The sequence below is a fragment of the Paroedura picta genome, chromosome 8 (genome assembly GCF_049243985.1).
Source record: "Paroedura picta isolate Pp20150507F chromosome 8, Ppicta_v3.0, whole genome shotgun sequence".
NCBI lineage: Eukaryota > Metazoa > Chordata > Lepidosauria > Squamata > Gekkonidae > Paroedura > Paroedura picta.
Window position 1 is genome coordinate 70789627 of NC_135376.1, and position 6000 is coordinate 70795626.

A 6000-nucleotide genomic window follows, 5' to 3' on the forward strand; every position below is an offset into this window, starting at 1 on the left:
CCAACCTTGGATAGTATTTGGATGGGAGACCTTCAAGAAACGTAAGGGGTCAGGACACAGAGGCAAGCCATGGCAAACCACCTTTGCCTGGCTACCTGGCAGTCTTTGGATCTCTTGGCTACATTACACATGCTGTATGATAAATAATAAAATAGTAATGTCTCATCTCACTGAAGAATGAATCTCACTATTCTAATTATGTTGGCAGGGCTTTTTAGACCATTAGTCTCCATACCTCATCTCAAAAATCTTCAGTTCTTTCCTGGGCCCATTCCGCACACAATAGATAATGCACTTTCAGTGTGCTTTGGCAGCTGGATTTTCCTGTGTGGAACAGGAAAATCTACTTCTAAAGTGCATTGAAAGTGTATTATCTATTGTGTACAGAATAGGCCCTGGACTTTCTGAACTTTCAGAACTGGGAAGCTACTGAGAATGGATCCCATAGTATAAATTAACCATCATTCCTCACTTCTTGCAGCTTCACTAGGGTCCCTAAAGGTCCAAATGTATACCTGAAAGGTCTGTCTGCATCTCTCCTCCCAACTCAAAACTGGTTTATTAAAACTGTATATCATGATAACCATGAAGGCCAATTCCTGTCTGGCACAAAAAAGCCTAACTTCCAGTTTTTAATGCAGTTACAGAACAGAACGATTGTACTGGGGATGTGTTATATGGAACATTTCAGTGTTCGATTGCCAACAGTTCAGGAGATGTGTTTCAGGCTGTTTCTTGTGTACAGAGCGAAGGAAAGCCATTGCTGCCTTGCATGTGAACATTAATGGGCTCTGTGTGGGCCAAGTCTTGTGTGTAGCCATCATGGGCAGTCCCACAACAACCCAGTTCTCTTTTGATGTGACAAAATAAATAAAAATACAACTGCTGAGGTAAAATAAAATTGTTTTTGCTGTTAGGAATTACAGGACAAGTACATATTCTTGGTAGCAACAGATTATTCTCCCAACTATATTTTGCCATATCACCAGTTGGGTCTGATTTCAACATCTTGATGTATTAACAGAGGCAGGGATATGTCTGACCCATAATCTATGAAATGCTAATTGATTTCCATTCAATCATTGACCCAAATAACTTGTTAAGAATCAAGCCAAACTGCATATGCAATATCCACACTAGCCTACATAAGGTACCTGTTGCTAGACCCTAGATGTTTCCATGCTACATTGGTACTTTCAGGCACTTTGTGATTGTACCAGTACTGCTGGGCACTCTGTATTAGCTCTGCTACTGGTTCTACTGGACACTAGTACATTGCATTAGTTCTGCTGGGCTTCTAATCCCCCTTGCTTGGATTGTGATTCTGTGTGTTGTGAGCCTAGGTTCTCAGAGGAAGAGTCTTGCCTGGAGCTATCAGCTTTACCTGAGCTTAAGCTGGATAAGAGCTTACCTCAACCAGATGTTTAATAGGCAGAGAGCTCTGACCAGCAGGAGAAAACTAAGTTGCGGACAACCCAGGACTTAGATTCCAAAGTTGTTGCAGAAGCCCCTCATTCCTCTGCCCAGTCTCCAATTGAATCTCCCTGTTCTGTCAACCCACCTGGTTCACTCGAGCCAATTAAGCAATGCTTAAGGTCTAAATGCCTGAAGAGAGCTTCATTCTAAAAGGCATCATGCCAGTTTAGCAAGGCAGTTACTTACTGCAGAAGTTTGAGTCATCACAGGATGAGTACTGAGAGGCTACTGAGATCTTATATTAACTTGGGGCTAGGAGGCCTCTGTTGTGGAAGGTGGGTTCTATGGTATATTTACCTTGTTGAGGTTGCTTCCCTCCCCAAACCTCACCCTCTGAAGGCACCATGCCCAAATCTTTAGGAATTTCCCAACTTGGAGATGACAACCCAACAGCTAACTAATCTCTATAGTTGGGAGACACATTGTAATTTCAAGAGATCTCCAAGTTGGCAACTGCAGAAGGAGAGATGGAAACAGGAAAAGGCTACAGGGGCTTGCAGAAAGGGAAAGAGGAAATAGTGGGGGATTTGGAAATGAGATGCCTCTTACAAGTCCTTGTGGGGTACCACTTGTTAAACCTCGGTTACAAGACCAGAACATTTCTTCCCCCAGACCGTTGGCAGCCCTGTTTATATTGAAAGAGTAATCTTTAAGGCAGGAAAGTAATTAAAAACCCATATTCTTTGAAATGAAATTCCGGTGAGGTACTTCTGCTATGTCCTGACTTGGATGGCCTAGGTTAGCTTGATCTTGTCAGATCTTAGGAGCTTAGCAGGGCTGGTCCTAGTAAGTACTTGGATGAGGAACCACAAAGTCCAAGGTTACTACAGAGAGGCAGGCCAGATGTTGTGCAGGCAAACCACCTCTGTTTTTTACTTGCCCTGAAAGCTCTCTGGTGTCCCTATAAGTCAGTGGAGGCTTCATGGCTCTCGCCACCCGTCAGGAACCCAAAAGTTGAGCTGCAAAACAATATTAAATATCATTACAAGTATTTATTAAACAAAGTGTGCTGATACAATATATTAAAAACAAAGTAAAAACAACACATACCTAAGTCTGTGGAGGCTTGATGGCTCTTGCCAGCACTATTCCTGCTGCAGCTGGGCCTTAAACTGACCATCCCTTCGCTGGTCTGAAAACCATTGAGGCATCTCTTATCTGCTTTTGCTTTCAAAATGCTCTAATGATTCTCCTCAATCAGAAACTTGGTTAGCATAGCCAATACAGGCGGGTTGCTCAGTCTACTTTCAAGGGGCATTCTTTCGGTATCAGTCTGTGGTTTCTGCATTACCCAGAAGGACAGATTATCTAGGCTGTCAGCTATTTTTTCTTGTACACAGAATGCCAGGCTGAGGCACTTTTATTACTGTCTTAAAAGGTAGCTGGAAAATCATGCGCCTTTTTACTGCGCCAGTAAAAGGATTTTTATTATAAGCTACTGCTCACTTTTCATTTGTCTTTCAGTGTCTCCATTGGCAATGCCATCTGATGTATTATGAATCCAGCAGTAACTCATTCATTTCTGCTTAGCTTATTTTATGAATTTGACAGGGTTCCAGGCACGGGGGTTGAATGGGTATAGATATGTGCCAGTGTCAGGGATGAGATAAATACTAATGATTTGTCCAAAATGCTTGATTTTCTTTGGGGTTCATATCTGCAAAAATTTAACAGAAGTTAGAAGCAGAAAGATTTATCAGGCAATCCCAGCATCTTGAACTGTTTCAGTTATTATTTCCCGTGGAGTCTGAATAGATGACCAAGGATATGAACTTTTTAACTGTCAAGAGGAGACAAATATGCTCTGTCTCTCATTAGAATGATGGGAACTAATTTGAGTCTTAGTTTTTGACTAAGCTTGTAAAGGCCTGTTGCACCCAGGAATACAGCGGGTGCTAGAACACACACCTGCGCTGTGACCTTCCGGGTGGCTGGCCCTCTTCCCTCCCGCTCCTCACTCGATCTTGCGATCCACTGTTGTAAAGTGGTTAAAGAGCAGCAGTCTCTAATCTTAAGAGCTGGGTGTGATTCCTGACTCCTCCGCATACAACCAGCTGGGTTGCCAGCTTCCAGATGGGGTCCTGGAAACTTTGAGAAGATGACAGAGAGAAAGACAGGATGAAAGAGCGAGGGAGGGAAGGTAGGAAGGAAGGCTGCTTTGGAGGAGCCCTGGCCTTTCTACCCCCATCCTGTACAACAGTGTCTACTCAGGTCCCCACTGTCCCCATCTTCCCATACAACCTCACATCTTCCTAAGGTCAGGCTGGGCAGGCCATAGGGGGAGTGGGCTGCCACTTTCCTGCCCACCCCAACTCCCAAAGGCCAGACTGCTCAAGGAAGGCCATAAGGATGTGCTGCCTCCTTCCCAGCCACCCCCATCTCCCAAAGGCTGGGCCAGGCAGGGAAGGCTGTGGAGGGGTGGGATGCCTGCTTCCCATCCCTCCCACACATCTTCCAAAGATCAAGCTGGCTGGGAAAGGCCAAGGGGAGCAGCCTCTTTCCTAGCTACCCCGCATCCCCCAAAGGCCAGGCTGTTCAAAGCACATCATAGTGGATGGGATGCCCCCATTCCACCCACCCACCCCATCTCACAAAGGGCAGGCTGGGTACAGAAGGCAATGGGGGATCTGCCTCCTTCCCTTCCCCAGATCTCCCAGATGACAGGCTGGACAGGTAAGGCTGTAGGGGAGGCTGCCTCCTTCCCATCCCCTTACATCTCCCAGGCTGGGTGGGGAAGGTGCTGGATGCTCCCTTTGAGGCGAGGGAGGGTGGGTGAAAGAAAAGAGTGCTCTAATCAGTAGCTACAGGGCTATGGAGAGGTGTTGTGAGTCCAGGTCCTATTACAGAGGAACCCAGCCAGATTTTCAAAAAGTAGAGAGCTCTGACAAGTAGGAGGGAATGGAGCTGCAGACAAATCATGGTTTAGATTCCAAAGTTGTTGCAGGAGCTTTTCATTCCTCTGCCCAGCCTCTAGCAGGAGGTCCCTGCCTTGCCAGACTACCTGGTTCACCTGAGCCAATTAAACAATGCCAGCTATATGCCGGAAGAGAACTCCAGTCTAAAAGGTACCACACCATGTTAGCAAGACAGTTGCTGACTGCAGAAGACAGTGAGTCATCACAGAGTGAAAACTGAGAGACTGCTGACAGCTTATATTAACTTGAGGCTGGGTGGCCTATGTTGTGGACCTGCCCCTTGCAGATGTCCTTGGACTTCCTGAACAAACCATTGGCTTCCTGGACTGAATTAAGACATTGATTGTATTTTGTCTGTCCCTTGGCATTCTGTTTTTGAAATACTGATTCTCTCTGCCTTCCTGTGCTAGCTCATCTTGCTTCTTTCCAGTAGAGAGCTGAATCCTGAGACCATCATTGGCTTTGCTCCAATGTCTGAGGGAGATGGAAGGTGGTAAGAGGCTGGGCAGCAGAAGAGCCTTTCAGAGAGGCTGATACCTTTTCCACCCAGCAAGCAGCAGGAAGAGGACATATAAGCCCCATGATTGGCCCTCATTGGGAGAGAGCTCTCTCCCTATTGGCAGCACACTCCCAAAGAGGGCCAATCAGGTAGGAAGTTAGTTGTCTGCATGTAATTTGAACTGATTGGCCTTCATTGGGACAATGCTTTCTCCCTAATGGTGACACCCCCAGGGAGGGCCAATCAGTGCTCTCTTCCTATCTGCACACAATTTGAACTGATTGGCCCTCATTGGGACAGTGCTCTCTCCCTGTTGGCAGCACATCCTAAGGGAGGGCTAATCAGGTAGGTAGTTGCCTTCATGCAACTTGAGCTTTATTATGTTTAGTGATAGTGATAATGATTAGTGATAATAGTGATAATTTAATATTTGTTATTCTGTTACCTGGTTATCCAGTTTAGAATTTACATTGATCAGGAGGAGAGAGAGGGCATCTCCCTCTCCCCCCTTTCTCTCTCTCCTCTCTACTTCCCTTCATGGGATGGCTGGATGCTGAGGCATTGTGGGACTAGGTGTAGCATCTTAGGTGCCTCAGGAGGCACTAGGGCAGACAGGGGAGCAAGGTTTTCTTCTTTGTCATTCATGTGGGCCTTCTACAAGGTCAGCCTTATACTACCAGTGTGGTGTGGTGGTTGTCAGACTAATTAGCAGAGTTTAGATATGTAAAAAGGGGTGAAGCACCAAGTTGCTTAAAGAATAAAATAGTTTGTATTGTGATGAGAAACAACTATATATAGAAAGAAGAGAGGAGAGAAGCCAAGGGTCTGTTGTCTGCAGTCATTCTGCCTGTTCTATTCTGGAGGCAAAATACAAAAGGTACTCTAAGGTAACTTCTGTGCACAAAAAAATCCAATGTTATTAAGTAAGTTATGCAATTAAAATATATTTGAGATTTAGCTGAAGGTTTCTAAAGTCCAAACATGAGAAAATTAGTTGCATATACTTATACATATTTTTATCATATATGTAAGTGAAGAGAATGAGAAACAATTATGAGTTTATCTAATTATAATAAATCCAGTAATAATACTGAATGGAAACATTTTTAA